This window comes from Phalangium opilio, unplaced genomic scaffold, assembly GCF_054372755.1.
Source record: "Phalangium opilio isolate 3A_F unplaced genomic scaffold, DU_Popi_V2 ptg000093l_1, whole genome shotgun sequence".
Taxonomy (NCBI): Eukaryota; Metazoa; Arthropoda; class Arachnida; order Opiliones; family Phalangiidae; genus Phalangium; species Phalangium opilio.
The window spans coordinates 6,049,941-6,062,347 of NW_028324198.1; the positions used below are offsets into that span (position 1 = coordinate 6,049,941).

General features: G+C 42.9%; 33 non-coding genes across 33 annotated transcripts; all 33 read right to left on the reverse strand.

Moving 5' to 3' along the window:
* Positions 1 to 271: 271 nt before the first annotated feature.
* On the reverse strand, positions 272 to 343 carry TRNAE-UUC (transfer RNA glutamic acid (anticodon UUC)). The gene has a single exon. It is a non-coding gene; the product is annotated as a tRNA-Glu (tRNA).
* A 531-nt stretch (positions 344 to 874) lies between these two features.
* On the reverse strand, positions 875 to 946 carry TRNAE-UUC (transfer RNA glutamic acid (anticodon UUC)). Its single transcript has one exon. It is a non-coding gene; the product is annotated as a tRNA-Glu (tRNA).
* A 79-nt stretch (positions 947 to 1,025) lies between these two features.
* Positions 1,026 to 1,097, reverse strand: TRNAE-UUC (transfer RNA glutamic acid (anticodon UUC)). The gene has a single exon. It is a non-coding gene; the product is annotated as a tRNA-Glu (tRNA).
* A 229-nt stretch (positions 1,098 to 1,326) lies between these two features.
* TRNAE-CUC (transfer RNA glutamic acid (anticodon CUC)) lies at positions 1,327 to 1,398 on the reverse strand. The gene has a single exon. It is a non-coding gene; the product is annotated as a tRNA-Glu (tRNA).
* Positions 1,399 to 1,779: 381 nt separating this feature from the next.
* On the reverse strand, positions 1,780 to 1,851 carry TRNAE-UUC (transfer RNA glutamic acid (anticodon UUC)). Its single transcript has one exon. It is a non-coding gene; the product is annotated as a tRNA-Glu (tRNA).
* An 834-nt stretch (positions 1,852 to 2,685) lies between these two features.
* TRNAE-UUC (transfer RNA glutamic acid (anticodon UUC)) lies at positions 2,686 to 2,757 on the reverse strand. Its single transcript has one exon. It is a non-coding gene; the product is annotated as a tRNA-Glu (tRNA).
* A 230-nt stretch (positions 2,758 to 2,987) lies between these two features.
* On the reverse strand, positions 2,988 to 3,059 carry TRNAE-UUC (transfer RNA glutamic acid (anticodon UUC)). Its single transcript has one exon. It is a non-coding gene; the product is annotated as a tRNA-Glu (tRNA).
* A 79-nt stretch (positions 3,060 to 3,138) lies between these two features.
* On the reverse strand, positions 3,139 to 3,210 carry TRNAE-UUC (transfer RNA glutamic acid (anticodon UUC)). The gene has a single exon. It is a non-coding gene; the product is annotated as a tRNA-Glu (tRNA).
* Positions 3,211 to 3,289: 79 nt separating this feature from the next.
* On the reverse strand, positions 3,290 to 3,361 carry TRNAE-UUC (transfer RNA glutamic acid (anticodon UUC)). Its single transcript has one exon. It is a non-coding gene; the product is annotated as a tRNA-Glu (tRNA).
* Positions 3,362 to 3,591: 230 nt separating this feature from the next.
* On the reverse strand, positions 3,592 to 3,663 carry TRNAD-GUC (transfer RNA aspartic acid (anticodon GUC)). Its single transcript has one exon. It is a non-coding gene; the product is annotated as a tRNA-Asp (tRNA).
* A 230-nt stretch (positions 3,664 to 3,893) lies between these two features.
* TRNAD-GUC (transfer RNA aspartic acid (anticodon GUC)) lies at positions 3,894 to 3,965 on the reverse strand. The gene has a single exon. It is a non-coding gene; the product is annotated as a tRNA-Asp (tRNA).
* Positions 3,966 to 4,195: 230 nt separating this feature from the next.
* Positions 4,196 to 4,267, reverse strand: TRNAE-UUC (transfer RNA glutamic acid (anticodon UUC)). The gene has a single exon. It is a non-coding gene; the product is annotated as a tRNA-Glu (tRNA).
* Positions 4,268 to 5,101: 834 nt separating this feature from the next.
* On the reverse strand, positions 5,102 to 5,173 carry TRNAE-UUC (transfer RNA glutamic acid (anticodon UUC)). The gene has a single exon. It is a non-coding gene; the product is annotated as a tRNA-Glu (tRNA).
* Positions 5,174 to 5,252: 79 nt separating this feature from the next.
* TRNAE-UUC (transfer RNA glutamic acid (anticodon UUC)) lies at positions 5,253 to 5,324 on the reverse strand. The gene has a single exon. It is a non-coding gene; the product is annotated as a tRNA-Glu (tRNA).
* A 230-nt stretch (positions 5,325 to 5,554) lies between these two features.
* Positions 5,555 to 5,626, reverse strand: TRNAD-GUC (transfer RNA aspartic acid (anticodon GUC)). Its single transcript has one exon. It is a non-coding gene; the product is annotated as a tRNA-Asp (tRNA).
* A 230-nt stretch (positions 5,627 to 5,856) lies between these two features.
* Positions 5,857 to 5,928, reverse strand: TRNAD-GUC (transfer RNA aspartic acid (anticodon GUC)). The gene has a single exon. It is a non-coding gene; the product is annotated as a tRNA-Asp (tRNA).
* Positions 5,929 to 6,158: 230 nt separating this feature from the next.
* On the reverse strand, positions 6,159 to 6,230 carry TRNAE-UUC (transfer RNA glutamic acid (anticodon UUC)). The gene has a single exon. It is a non-coding gene; the product is annotated as a tRNA-Glu (tRNA).
* Positions 6,231 to 6,611: 381 nt separating this feature from the next.
* On the reverse strand, positions 6,612 to 6,683 carry TRNAE-UUC (transfer RNA glutamic acid (anticodon UUC)). Its single transcript has one exon. It is a non-coding gene; the product is annotated as a tRNA-Glu (tRNA).
* A 230-nt stretch (positions 6,684 to 6,913) lies between these two features.
* TRNAE-UUC (transfer RNA glutamic acid (anticodon UUC)) lies at positions 6,914 to 6,985 on the reverse strand. The gene has a single exon. It is a non-coding gene; the product is annotated as a tRNA-Glu (tRNA).
* Positions 6,986 to 7,064: 79 nt separating this feature from the next.
* Positions 7,065 to 7,136, reverse strand: TRNAE-UUC (transfer RNA glutamic acid (anticodon UUC)). The gene has a single exon. It is a non-coding gene; the product is annotated as a tRNA-Glu (tRNA).
* Positions 7,137 to 7,970: 834 nt separating this feature from the next.
* On the reverse strand, positions 7,971 to 8,042 carry TRNAE-UUC (transfer RNA glutamic acid (anticodon UUC)). The gene has a single exon. It is a non-coding gene; the product is annotated as a tRNA-Glu (tRNA).
* Positions 8,043 to 8,120: 78 nt separating this feature from the next.
* On the reverse strand, positions 8,121 to 8,192 carry TRNAE-UUC (transfer RNA glutamic acid (anticodon UUC)). Its single transcript has one exon. It is a non-coding gene; the product is annotated as a tRNA-Glu (tRNA).
* A 229-nt stretch (positions 8,193 to 8,421) lies between these two features.
* Positions 8,422 to 8,493, reverse strand: TRNAE-CUC (transfer RNA glutamic acid (anticodon CUC)). Its single transcript has one exon. It is a non-coding gene; the product is annotated as a tRNA-Glu (tRNA).
* A 230-nt stretch (positions 8,494 to 8,723) lies between these two features.
* TRNAE-UUC (transfer RNA glutamic acid (anticodon UUC)) lies at positions 8,724 to 8,795 on the reverse strand. The gene has a single exon. It is a non-coding gene; the product is annotated as a tRNA-Glu (tRNA).
* A 79-nt stretch (positions 8,796 to 8,874) lies between these two features.
* On the reverse strand, positions 8,875 to 8,946 carry TRNAE-UUC (transfer RNA glutamic acid (anticodon UUC)). The gene has a single exon. It is a non-coding gene; the product is annotated as a tRNA-Glu (tRNA).
* Positions 8,947 to 9,325: 379 nt separating this feature from the next.
* On the reverse strand, positions 9,326 to 9,397 carry TRNAE-UUC (transfer RNA glutamic acid (anticodon UUC)). Its single transcript has one exon. It is a non-coding gene; the product is annotated as a tRNA-Glu (tRNA).
* Positions 9,398 to 9,928: 531 nt separating this feature from the next.
* On the reverse strand, positions 9,929 to 10,000 carry TRNAE-UUC (transfer RNA glutamic acid (anticodon UUC)). Its single transcript has one exon. It is a non-coding gene; the product is annotated as a tRNA-Glu (tRNA).
* Positions 10,001 to 10,819: 819 nt separating this feature from the next.
* TRNAE-UUC (transfer RNA glutamic acid (anticodon UUC)) lies at positions 10,820 to 10,891 on the reverse strand. Its single transcript has one exon. It is a non-coding gene; the product is annotated as a tRNA-Glu (tRNA).
* A 381-nt stretch (positions 10,892 to 11,272) lies between these two features.
* TRNAE-UUC (transfer RNA glutamic acid (anticodon UUC)) lies at positions 11,273 to 11,344 on the reverse strand. The gene has a single exon. It is a non-coding gene; the product is annotated as a tRNA-Glu (tRNA).
* A 78-nt stretch (positions 11,345 to 11,422) lies between these two features.
* On the reverse strand, positions 11,423 to 11,494 carry TRNAE-UUC (transfer RNA glutamic acid (anticodon UUC)). The gene has a single exon. It is a non-coding gene; the product is annotated as a tRNA-Glu (tRNA).
* A 230-nt stretch (positions 11,495 to 11,724) lies between these two features.
* TRNAE-UUC (transfer RNA glutamic acid (anticodon UUC)) lies at positions 11,725 to 11,796 on the reverse strand. The gene has a single exon. It is a non-coding gene; the product is annotated as a tRNA-Glu (tRNA).
* A 79-nt stretch (positions 11,797 to 11,875) lies between these two features.
* Positions 11,876 to 11,947, reverse strand: TRNAE-UUC (transfer RNA glutamic acid (anticodon UUC)). Its single transcript has one exon. It is a non-coding gene; the product is annotated as a tRNA-Glu (tRNA).
* Positions 11,948 to 12,328: 381 nt separating this feature from the next.
* On the reverse strand, positions 12,329 to 12,400 carry TRNAE-UUC (transfer RNA glutamic acid (anticodon UUC)). Its single transcript has one exon. It is a non-coding gene; the product is annotated as a tRNA-Glu (tRNA).
* Between the last annotated feature and the right edge of the window lie 7 nt (positions 12,401 to 12,407).

Sequence of the window (12,407 nt, forward strand, 5' to 3'; positions counted from 1 at the left end):
CTGGGTGAAAGCCAGATATCCTAGCCACTAGACAATATCGGACTGATGTGAGCAACCCTAGATATTATTCCTATAAATGTGTCTTTAAATTTATTCTTTAAAAGCGGTACAAAAGCACTGTCTCCGCTACCGCGAATCGAGCCCGGACCTTCTGGTTGAAAGCCAGGTATCCTACCCACTAGACCATATCGGATTGGTCTGAGCAACATTAGATATTATTCCTATAAATGTGTCTTTAAATTTATTCTTTAAAAGCGGTACAAAGCACAGTCTCCGATACCGGGAATCGAACCTGGGCCTTCTGGGTGAAAGCCAGATATCCTAGCCACTAGACCATATCGGACTGGTTTGAGCAACCCTAGATATTATTCCTATAAATGTGTCTTTAATTTTATTCTTTAAAAGCGGTACAAAAGCACTGTCTCCGATACCGGGAATCGAACCCGGGCCATCAGGGTGAAAGCCAGATATCCTAGCCACTAGACCATATCGGTCTTGCTTAACCGAGTTTTAATTCTATTCATAAACCTATATCCTTAAATCTTTTCTTAAAACCGGTGCAAAAGCACTCGCTCCGATACCGGGAATCGAACCCGGGCCTTCAGGGTGAAAGCCAAATATCCTAGCCACTAGTACATATGGGACTTGCTTGACTAAGTCTTAATTCTATTCATAAACCTATATCTTTAAGTCAATTCTTGAAATGCGGTACAAAAGCAGTCGCTCCGATACCGGGAATCGAACCCGTGCCTTCAGGGTGAAAGCCAAATATCCTAGCCACTAGTACATATGGGACTTGCTTGACTAAGTCTTAATTCTATTCATAAACCTATATCTTTAAGTCAATTCTTGAAATGCGGTACAAAAGCAGTCGCTCCGATACCGGGAATCGAACCCGGGCCTTCTGGGTGAAAGCCAGATATCCTAGCCACTAGACCATACCGCACTTGCTTAACCAAGTTTTAATTCTATTCATAAACCTATATCCTTAAATCTTTTCTTCAAAACCGGTACAAAAGCACTCGCTCCGATACCGGGAATCGAACCCGGGCCTTCTGGGTGAAAGCCAGATATCCTAGCCACTAGACCATACCGGACTGGTTTGAGCAACCCTAGATATTATTCCTATAAATGTGTCTTTAAATTTATTCTTTAAAAGCGGTACAAAGCACAGTCTCCGATACCGGGAATCGAACCCGGGTCTTCTGAGTGAAAAACAGGTATCCTACCCACTAGACCATATCGGACTAGCTCAACCAACTCTTAATTCTATTCATAAACCTATATCCTTAAGTCTATTCTTCAAAACCGGTACAAAAGCACTCGCTCCGATATCGGGAATCGAACCCGGGCCTTCTGGGTGAGAGCCAGATATCCTAGCCACTAGACCATACCGGACTGGTTTGAGCAACCCTAGATATAATTCCTATAAATGTGTCTTTAAATTTATTCTTTAAAAGCGGTACAAAAGCACTGTCTCCTCTACCGGGAATCGAACCCGGGCCTTCTAGGCGAAAGCCAGATATCCTAGCTACTAGGCCATATCGGACTTACTTAACCAAGTCTTAATTCTATTCGTAAACCTATATTCTTAAGTCTATTCTTGAAATGCGGTACTAAAGCACTGGCTCGGATACCGGGAATCGAACCCGGGCCTTCTGGGTGAAAGCTAGATATCCTAGCCACTAGACCATATCGGACTTGCTTAACCAAGTTTTAATTCTATTCATAAACCTATATCCTTAAATCTTTTCTTCAAAACCGGTACAAAAGCACTCGCTCCGATACCGGGAATCGAACCCGGGCCTTCTGGGTGAAAGCCAGATATCCTAGCCACTAGACCATATCGGACTTGCTTAACTAAGTCTTAATACTATTCATAAACCTATATCCTTAAGTCTATTATTGAAATGCGGTACAAAAGCACTCGCTCCGATACCGGGAATCGAACCCAGGCCTTCTAGGTGAAAGCCAGATATCCTAGCTACTAGACCATATCGGACTTACTTAACCAAGTCTTAATTCTATTCGTAAACCTATATTCTTAAGTCTATTCTTGAAATGCGGTACTAAAGCACTGGCTCGGATACCGGGAATCGAACCCGGGCCTTCTGGGTGAAAGCCAGATATCCTAGCCACTAGACCAAATTGGACTTGCTTACCCAAGTCTTAGTTCTATTAATAAAACTATATCCTTAAGTCTATTCTTGAAATGCGGTACAAAAGCACTCGCTCCGATTCCGGGAATCGAACCCGGGCCTTCTGGGTGAAAGCCAGATATCCTAGCCACTAGACGATATCGGACTTGCTTAACCAAGTTTTAATTCTATTCATAAACCTATATCCTTAAATCTTTTCTTCAAAACCGGTACAAAAGCACTCGCTCCGATACCGGGAATCGAACCCAGGCCTTCTAGGTGAAAGCCAGATATACTAGCTACTAGACCATATCGGACTTACTTAACCAAGTCTTAATTCTATTCGTAAACCTATATTCTTAAGTCTATTCTTGAAATGCGGTACTAAAGCACTGGCACGGATACCGGGAATCGAACCCGGGCCTTCTGGGTGAAAGCCAGATATCCTAGCCACTAGACCAAATTGGACTTACTTACCCAAGTCTTAGTTCTATTCATAAAACTATATCCTTAAGTCTATTCTTGAAATGCGGTACAAAAGCACTTGCTCCGATACCGGGAATCGAACCCGGGCCTTGTGGGTGAAAGCCAGATATCCTAGCCACTAGACCATATCGGACTTGCTTAACCAAGTTTTAATTCTATTCATAAACCTATATCCTTAAATCTTTTCTTCAAAACCGGTACAAAAGCACTCGCTCCGATACCGGGAATCGAACCCGGGCCTTCTGGGTGAAAGCCAGATATCCTAGCCACTAGACCTTTTCGGACTTGCTTAACTAAGTCTTAATACTATTCATAAACCTATATCCTTAAGTCTATTCTTGAAATGCGGTACAAAAGCACTCGCTCCGATACCGGGAATCGAACCCGGGCCTTCTGGGTGAAAGCCAGATATCCTAGCCACTAGACCATATCGGACTTGCTTAACTAAGTCTTAATACTATTCGTAAACCTATATTCTTAATTCTATTCTTGAAATGCGGTACAAAAGCACTCGCTCCGATACCGGAAATCGAACCCGGGCCTTCTGGGTGAAAGCCAGATATCCTAGCCACTAGACCATATCGGACTTGCTTAACTAAGTCTTAATACTATTCGTAAACCTATATTCTTAATTCTATTCTTGAAATGCGGTACAAAAGCACTCGCTCCGATACCGGAAATCGAACCCGGGCCTTCTGGGTGAAAGCCAGATATCCTAGCCACTAGACCATATCGGACTTGCTTAACTAAGTCTTAATACTATTCATAAACCTATATCCTTAAGTCTATTCTTGAAATGCGGTACAAAAGCACTCGCTCTGATACCGGGAATCGAACCAGGGCCTTCTGGGTGAAAGCCAGATATCCTAGCCACCTGACCTTTTCGGACTTGCTTAACTAAGTCTTAATACTATTCATAAACCTATATCCTTAAGTCTATTCTTGAAATGCGGTACAAAAGCACTCGCTCCGATACCGGGAATCGAACCCGGGCCTTCTGGGTGACAGCCAGATATCCTAGCCACTAGACCATATCGGACTTGCTTAACTAAGTCTTAATACTATTCGTAAACCTATATTCTTAAGTCTATTCTTGAAATGCGGTACTAAAGCACTCGCTCTGATACCGGGAATCGAACCAGGGCCTTCTGGGTGAAAGCCAGATATCCTAGCCACCTGACCTTTTCGGACTTGCTTAACTAAGTCTTAATACTATTCATAAACCTATATCCTTAAGTCTATTCTTGAAATGCGGTACAAAAGCACTCGCTCCGATACCGGGAATCGAACCCGGGCCTTCTGGGTGACAGCCAGATATCCTAGCCACTAGACCATATCGGACTTGCTTAACTAAGTCTTAATTCTATTCGTAAACCTATATTCTTAAGTCTATTCTTGAAATGCGGTACTAAAGCACTGGCTCGGATACCGGGAATCGAACCCGGGCCTTCTGGGTGAAAGCAAGATATCCTAGCCACTAGACCATATCGGACTTGCTTAACCAAGTTTTAATTCTATTCATAAACCTACATCCTTAAATCTTTTCTTCAAAACCGGTACAAAAGCACTCGCTCCGATACCGGGAATCGAACCCGGGCCTTCTGGGTGAAAGCCAGATATCCTAGCCACTAGACCATATCGGACTTGCTTAACTAAGTCTTAATACTATTCATAAACCTATATCCTTAAGTCTATTATTGAAATGCGGTACAAAAGCACTCGCTCCGATACCGGGAATCGAACCCAGGCCTTCTAGGTTAAAGCCAGATATCCTAGCTACTAGACCATATCGGACTTACTTAACCAAGTCTTAATTCTATTCGTAAACCTATATTCTTAAGTCTATTCTTGAAATGCGGTACTAAAGCACTGGCTTGGATACCGGGAATCGAACCCGGGCCTTCTGGGTGAAAGCCAGATATCCTAGCCACTAGACCAAATTGGACTTACTTACCCAAGTCTTAGTTCTATTAATAAAACTATATCCTTAAGTCTATTCTTGAAATGCGGTACAAAAGCACTCGCTCCGATTCCGGGAATCGAACCCGGGCCTTCTGGGTGAAAGCCAGATATCCTAGCCACTAGACGATATCGGACTTGCTTAACCAAGTTTTAATTCTATTCATAAACCTATATCCTTAAATCTTTTCTTCAAAACCGGTACAAAAGCACTCGCTCCGATACCGGGAATCGAACCCAGGCCTTCTAGGTGAAAGCCAGATATACTAGCTACTAGACCATATCGGACTTACTTAACCAAGTCTTAATTCTATTCGTAAACCTATATTCTTAAGTCTATTCTTGAAATGCGGTACTAAAGCACTGGCACGGATACCGGGAATCGAACCCGGGCCTTCTGGGTGAAAGCCAGATATCCTAGCCACTAGACCAAATTGGACTTACTTACCCAAGTCTTAGTTCTATTCATAAAACTATATCCTTAAGTCTATTCTTGAAATGCGGTACAAAAGCACTTGCTCCGATACCGGGAATCGAACCCGGGCCTTGTGGGTGAAAGCCAGATATCCTAGCCACTAGACCATATCGGACTTGCTTAACTAAGTCTTAATACTATTCGTAAACCTATATTCTTAATTCTATTCTTGAAATGCGGTACAAAAGCACTCGCTCCGATACCGGAAATCGAACCCGGGCCTTCTGGGTGAAAGCCAGATATCCTAGCCACTAGACCATATCGGACTTGCTTAACTAAGTCTTAATACTATTCATAAACCTATATCCTTAAGTCTATTCTTGAAATGCGGTACAAAAGCACTCGCTCTGATACCGGGAATCGAACCAGGGCCTTCTGGGTGAAAGCCAGATATCCTAGCCACCTGACCTTTTCGGACTTGCTTAACTAAGTCTTAATACTATTCATAAACCTATATCCTTAAGTCTATTCTTGAAATGCGGTACAAAAGCACTCGCTCCGATACCGGGAATCGAACCCGGGCCTTCTGGGTGACAGCCAGATATCCTAGCCACTAGACCATATCGGACTTGCTTAACTAAGTCTTAATACTATTCGTAAACCTATATTCTTAAGTCTATTCTTGAAATGCGGTACTAAAGCACTCGCTCTGATACCGGGAATCGAACCAGGGCCTTCTGGGTGAAAGCCAGATATCCTAGCCACCTGACCTTTTCGGACTTGCTTAACTAAGTCTTAATACTATTCATAAACCTATATCCTTAAGTCTATTCTTGAAATGCGGTACAAAAGCACTCGCTCCGATACCGGGAATCGAACCCGGGCCTTCTGGGTGACAGCCAGATATCCTAGCCACTAGACCATATCGGACTTGCTTAACTAAGTCTTAATTCTATTCGTAAACCTATATTCTTAAGTCTATTCTTGAAATGCGGTACTAAAGCACTGGCTCGGATACCGGGAATCGAATCCGGGCCTTCTGGGTGAAAGCAAGATATCCTAGCCACTAGACCATATCGGACTTGCTTAACCAAGTTTTAATTCTATTCATAAACCTACATCCTTAAATCTTTTCTTCAAAACCGGTACAAAAGCACTCGCTCCGATACCGGGAATCGAACCCGGGCCTTCTGGGTGAAAGCCAGATATCCTAGCCACTAGACCATATCGGACTTGCTTAACCAAGTTTTAATTCTATTCATAAACCTATATCCTTAAATCTTTTCTTCAAAACCGGTACAAAAGCACTCGCTCCGATACCGGGAATCGAACCCGGGCCTTCTGGGTGAAAGCCAGATATCCTAGCCACTAGACCTTTTCGGACTTGCTTAACTAAGTCTTAATACTATTCATAAACCTATATCCTTAAGTCTATTCTTGAAATGCGGTACAAAAGCACTCGCTCCGATACCGGGAATCGAACCCGGGCCTTCTGGGTGAAAGCCAGATATCCTAGCCACTAGACCAAATTGGACTTACTTACCCAAGTCTTAGTTCTATTCATAAAACTATATCCTTAAGTCTATTCTTGAAATGCGGTACAAAAGCACTTGCTCCGATACCGGGAATCGAACCCGGGCCTTGTGGGTGAAAGCCAGATATCCTAGCCACTAGACCATATCGGACTTGCTTAAACAAGTTTTAATTCTATTCATAAACCTATATCCTTAAATCTTTTCTTCAAAACCGGTACAAAAGCACTCGCTCCGATACCGGGAATCGAACCCGGGCCTTCTGGGTGAAAGCCAGATATCCTAGCCACTAGACCTTTTCGGACTTGCTTAACTAAGTCTTAATACTATTCATAAACCTATATCCTTAAGTCTATTCTTGAAATGCGGTACAAAAGCACTCGCTCTGATACCGGGAATCGAACCCGGGCCTTCTGGGTGAAAGCCAGATATCCTAGCCACTAGACCATATCGGACTTGCTTAACTAAGTCTTAATACTATTCGTAAACCTATATTCTTAATTCTATTCTTGAAATGCGGTACAAAAGCACTCGCTCCGATACCGGAAATCGAACCCGGGCCTTCTGGGTGAAAGCCAGATATCCTAGCCACTAGACCATATCGGACTTGCTTAACTAAGTCTTAATACTATTCATAAACCTATATCCTTAAGTCTATTCTTGAAATGCGGTACAAAAGCACTCGCTCTGATACCGGGAATCGAACCAGGGCCTTCTGGGTGAAAGCCAGATATCCTAGCCACTAGACCATATCGGACTTGCTTAACTAAGTCTTAATACTATTCATAAACCTATATCCTTAAGTCTATTATTGAAATGCGGTACAAAAGCACTCGCTCCGATACCGGGAAATGAACCCGAGCCTTCTTGATGAGAGGCAGATATCCTAGCCACTAGACCATATCGGACTTACTTAACCAAGTCTTAATTCTATTCGTAAACCTATATTCTTAAGTCTATTCTTGAAATGCGGTACTAAAGCACACGCTCGGATACCGGGAATCGAACCCGGGCCTTCTAGGTGAAAGCCATTTATCCTAGCCACTAGACCATATCGGACTGGTTTGAGCAACCCTAGATATTATTCCTATAAATGTGTCTTTAATTTTATTCTTTAAAAGCGGTACAAAAGCACTGTCTCCGATACCGGGAATCGAACCCGGGCCATCAGGGTGAAAGCCAGATATCCTAGCCACTAGTACATATCGGACTTACTTGACTAAGTCTTAATTCTATTCATAAACCTATATCTTTAAGTCTATTCTTGAAATGCGGTACAAAAGCAGTCGCTCCGATACCGGGAATCGAACCCGTGCCTTCAGGGTGAAAGCCAAATATCCTAGCCACTAGTACATATGGGACTTGCTTGACTAAGTCTTAATTCTATTCATAAACCTATATCTTTATGTCAATTCTTGAAATGCGGTACAAAGGCAGTCGCTCCGATACCGGGAATCGAACCCAGGCCTTCTGGGTGAAAGCCAGATATCCTAGCCACTAGACCATATCGGACTTGCTTAACCAAATTTTAATTCTATTCAAAAACCTATATCCTTAAATCTTTTCTTCAAACCGGTACAAAAGCACTCGCTCCGATACCGGGAATCGAACCCGGGCCTTCTGGGTGAAAGCCAGATATCCTAGCCACTAGACCATACCGGACTGGTTTGAGCAACCCTAGATATTATTCCTATAAATGTGTCTTTAAATTTATTCTTTAAAAGCGGTACAAAGCACAGTCTCCGATACCGGGAATCGAACCCGGGTCTTCTGAGTGAAAAACAGGTATCCTAGCCACTAGACCATATCGGACTAGCTCAACCAGCTCTTAATTCAATTCATAAACCTATATCCTTAAGTCTATTCTTCAAAACTGGTACAAAAGCACTCGCTCCGATATCGGGAATCGAACCCGGGCCTTCTGGGTGAGAGCCAGATATCCTAGCCACTAGACCATACCGGACTGGTTTGAGCAACCCTAGATATAATTCCTATAAATGTGTCTTTAAATTTATTCTTTAAAAGCGGTAAAAAAGCACTGTCTCCGCTACCGGGACTCGAACCCGGGCCTTCTAGGTGAAAGCCAGATATCCTAGCTACTAGGCCATATCGGACTTACTTAACCAAGTCTTAGTTCTATTCATAAACCTATATCCTTAAGTCTATTCTTGAAATGCGGTACAAAAGCACTCGCTCCGATACCGGGAATCGAACCCGGGCCTTCTGGGTGAAAGCCAGATATCCTAGCCACTAGACCATATCGGACTTGCTTAACCAAGTTTTAATTCTATTCATAAACCTATATCCTTAAATCTTTTCTTCAAAACCGGTACAAAAGCACTCGCTCCGATACCGGGAATCGAACCCGGGCCTTCTGATTGAAAGCCTGATATCCTAGCCACTAGACCATATCGGACTTGCTTAACCAAGTTTTAATTCTATTCATAAACCTGTATCCTTAAATCTTTTCTTCAAAACCGGTACAAAAGCACTCGCTCCGATACCGGGAATCGAACCCGGGCCTTCTGGGTGAAAGCCAGGTATCCTAGCCACTAGACCATGTCGGATTGGTCTGAGCAACCCTAGATATTATTCTTATAAATGTGTCTTTAAATTTATTCTTTAAAAGCGGTACAAAGCACAGTCTCACATACCGGGAATCGAACCCGGGCCTTCTGGGTGAGAGCCAGATATCCTAGCCACTAGACAATATCGGACTGGTGTGAGCAACCCTAGATATTATTCCTATAAATGTGTCTTTAAATTTATTCTTTAAAAGCGGTACAAAGCACAGTCTCCGATACCGGGAATCGAACCCGGGCCTTCTGGGTGAAAGCCAGATATCCTAGCCTCTAGACCATATCGGACTTGCTTAACTAAGTCTTAATACTATTCATAAACCTATATCCTTAAGTCTATTCTTTAAAAGCGGTACAAAGCACAGTCTCCGATACCGGGAATCGAACCCGGGCCTTCTGGGTGAAAGCCAGATATGCTAGCCACTAGACCATATCGGACTTGCTTAACCAAGTTTTAATTCTATTCATAAACCTATATCCTTAAATCTTTTCTTCAAAACCGGTACAAAAGCACTCGCTCCGATACCGTGAATCGAACCCGGGCCTTCTGGGTGAAAGCCAGATATCCTAGCCACTAGACCATATCGAACTTGCTTAACCAAGTTTTAATTCTATTCATAAACCTGTATCCTTAAATCTTTTCTTCAAAACCGGTACAAAAGCACTCGCTCCGATACCGGGAATCGAACCCGGGCCTTATGGGTGAAAGCCAGATATCCTAGCCACTAGTTCATATCGCACTTGCTTAACCAAGTTTTAATTCTATTCATAAACCTATATCCTTAAATCTTTTCTTCAAAACCGGTACAAAAGCAATCGCTCCGATACCGGGAATCGAACCCGGGCCTTCTGGGTGAAAGCCAGATATCCTAGCCACTAGACAATATCGGACTGGTTTGAGCAACCCTAGATATTATTCCTATAAATTTGTCTTTAAATTTATTCTTTAAAAGCGGTACAAAAGCACTGTCTCCGCTACCGCGAATCGAACCCGGGCCTTCTGGTTGATAGCCAGTTATCCTAGCCACTAGACCATATCGGATTGGTCTGAGCAACATTAGAAATTATTCCTATAAATGTGTCTTTAAATTTATTCTTTAAAAGCGGTACAAAGCACAGTCTCCGATACCGGGAATCGAACCCGGGTCTTCTGAGTGAAAAACAGGTATCCTACCCACTAGACCATATCGGACTGGTTTGAGCAACCCTAGATATTATTCCTATAAATGTATCTTTAATTTTATTCTTTAAAAGCGGTAGAAAAGCACTGTCTCCGATACCGGGAATCGAACCCGGGCCATCAGGGTGAAAGCCAGATATCCTAGCCACTAGCCAATATCGGACTGGCTTAAGCAAGTCTTAAATCTATTCATAAACCTATATCCTTAAGTCTATTCTTGAAATGCGGTATAAAAGCATTCGCTCCGATACCGGGAATCTAACCCGGGCCTTCTGGGTGAGAGCCACTAGACCATGTCGGATTGGTCTGAGCAACCCTAGATATTATTCCTATAAATGTGTCTTTAAATTTATTCTTTAAAAGCGGTACAAAAGCACTGTCTCCGCTACCGCGAATCGAACCCGGGCCTTCTGGTTGAAAGCCAGGTATCCTAGCCACTAGACCATATCGGATTGGTCTGAGCAACATTAGAAATTATTCCTATAAATGTGTCTTTAAATTTATTCTTTAAAAGCGGTACAAAGCACAGTCTCCGATACCGGAAATCGAACCCGGGCCTTCTGGGTGAAAGCCAGATATCCTAGCCACTAGACCATATCGGACTGGTTTGAGCAACCCATGATATTATTCCTATAAATGTGTCTTTAAATTTTTTCTTTAAAAGCGGTACAAAAGCACTGTCTCCGATACCGGGAATCGAACGCGGGCCTTCTGGGTGAAAGCCATTTATCCTAGCCACTAGACCATATCGGACTGGTTTGAGCAACCCTAGATATTATTCCTATAAATGTATCTTTAATTTTATTCTTTAAAAGCGGTACAAAAGCACTGTCTCCGATACCGGGAATCGAACCCGGGCCATCAGGGTGAAAGCCAGATATCCTAGCCACTAGCCAATATCGGACTTGCTTAAGCAATTCTTAAATCTATTCATAAACCTATATCCTTAAGTCTATTCTTGAAATGCGGTACAAAAGCACTCGCTCCGATACCGGGAATCGAACCCGGGCCTTCTGGTTGAAAGCCAGGTATCCTAGCCACTAGACCATATCGGATTGGTATGAGCAACATTAGATATTATTCCTATAAATTTGTCTTTAAATTTATTCTTTAAAAGCGGTACAAAGCACAGTCTCCGATACCGGGAATCGAACCCGGGCCTTCTGGGTGAAAGCCAGATATCCTAGCCTCTAGACCATATCGGACTTGCTTAACTAAGTCTTAATACTATTCATAAACCTATATCCTTAAGTTTATTCTTGAAATGCGGTACAAAAGCACTCGCTCCGATACCGGGAATCGAACCCGGGCCTTCTAAGTGAAAGCCAGATATGCTAGCCACTAGACCATATCGGACTTGCTTAACCAAGTTTTAATTCTATTCATAAACCAATATCCTTAAATCTTTTCTTCAAAACCGGTACAAAAGCACTCGCTCCGATACCGGGAATCGAACCCGGGCCTTCTGGGTGAAAGCCAGATATCCTAGCCACTAGACCATTTCGGACTTGCTTAACTAAGTCTTAATACTATTCATAAACCTATGTCCTTAAGTCTATTCTTGAAATGCGGTACAAAACCACTCGCTCCGATACCGGGAATCGAACCCGGGCCTTCTGGGTGAAAGCCAGATATCCTAGCCACTAGACCATTTCGGACTTGCTTAACTAAGTCTTAATACTATTCATAAACCTATATTCTTAATTCTATTCTTGAAATGCGGTACAAAAGCACTCGCTCCGATGCCGGAAATCGAACCCGGGCCTTCTGTGTAGAAGCCAGATATCCTAGCCACTAGACCATATCGGACTTGCTTGACTAAGTCTTAATTCTATTCATAAACCTATATCTTTAAGTCTATTCTTGAAATGCGGTACAAAAGCAGTCGCTCCGATACCGGGAATCGAACCCGGGCCATCAGGGTGAAAGCCAGATATCCTAGCCACTAGTACATATCGGACTTGCTAGACTAAGTCTTAATTCAATTCATAAACCTATATCTTTAAGTCTATTCTTGAAATGCGGTACAAAAGCAGTCGCTCCGATACCGGGAATCGAACCCGGGCCTTCTGGGTGAAAGCCAGATATCCTAGCCACTAGACCATATCGGACTTGCTT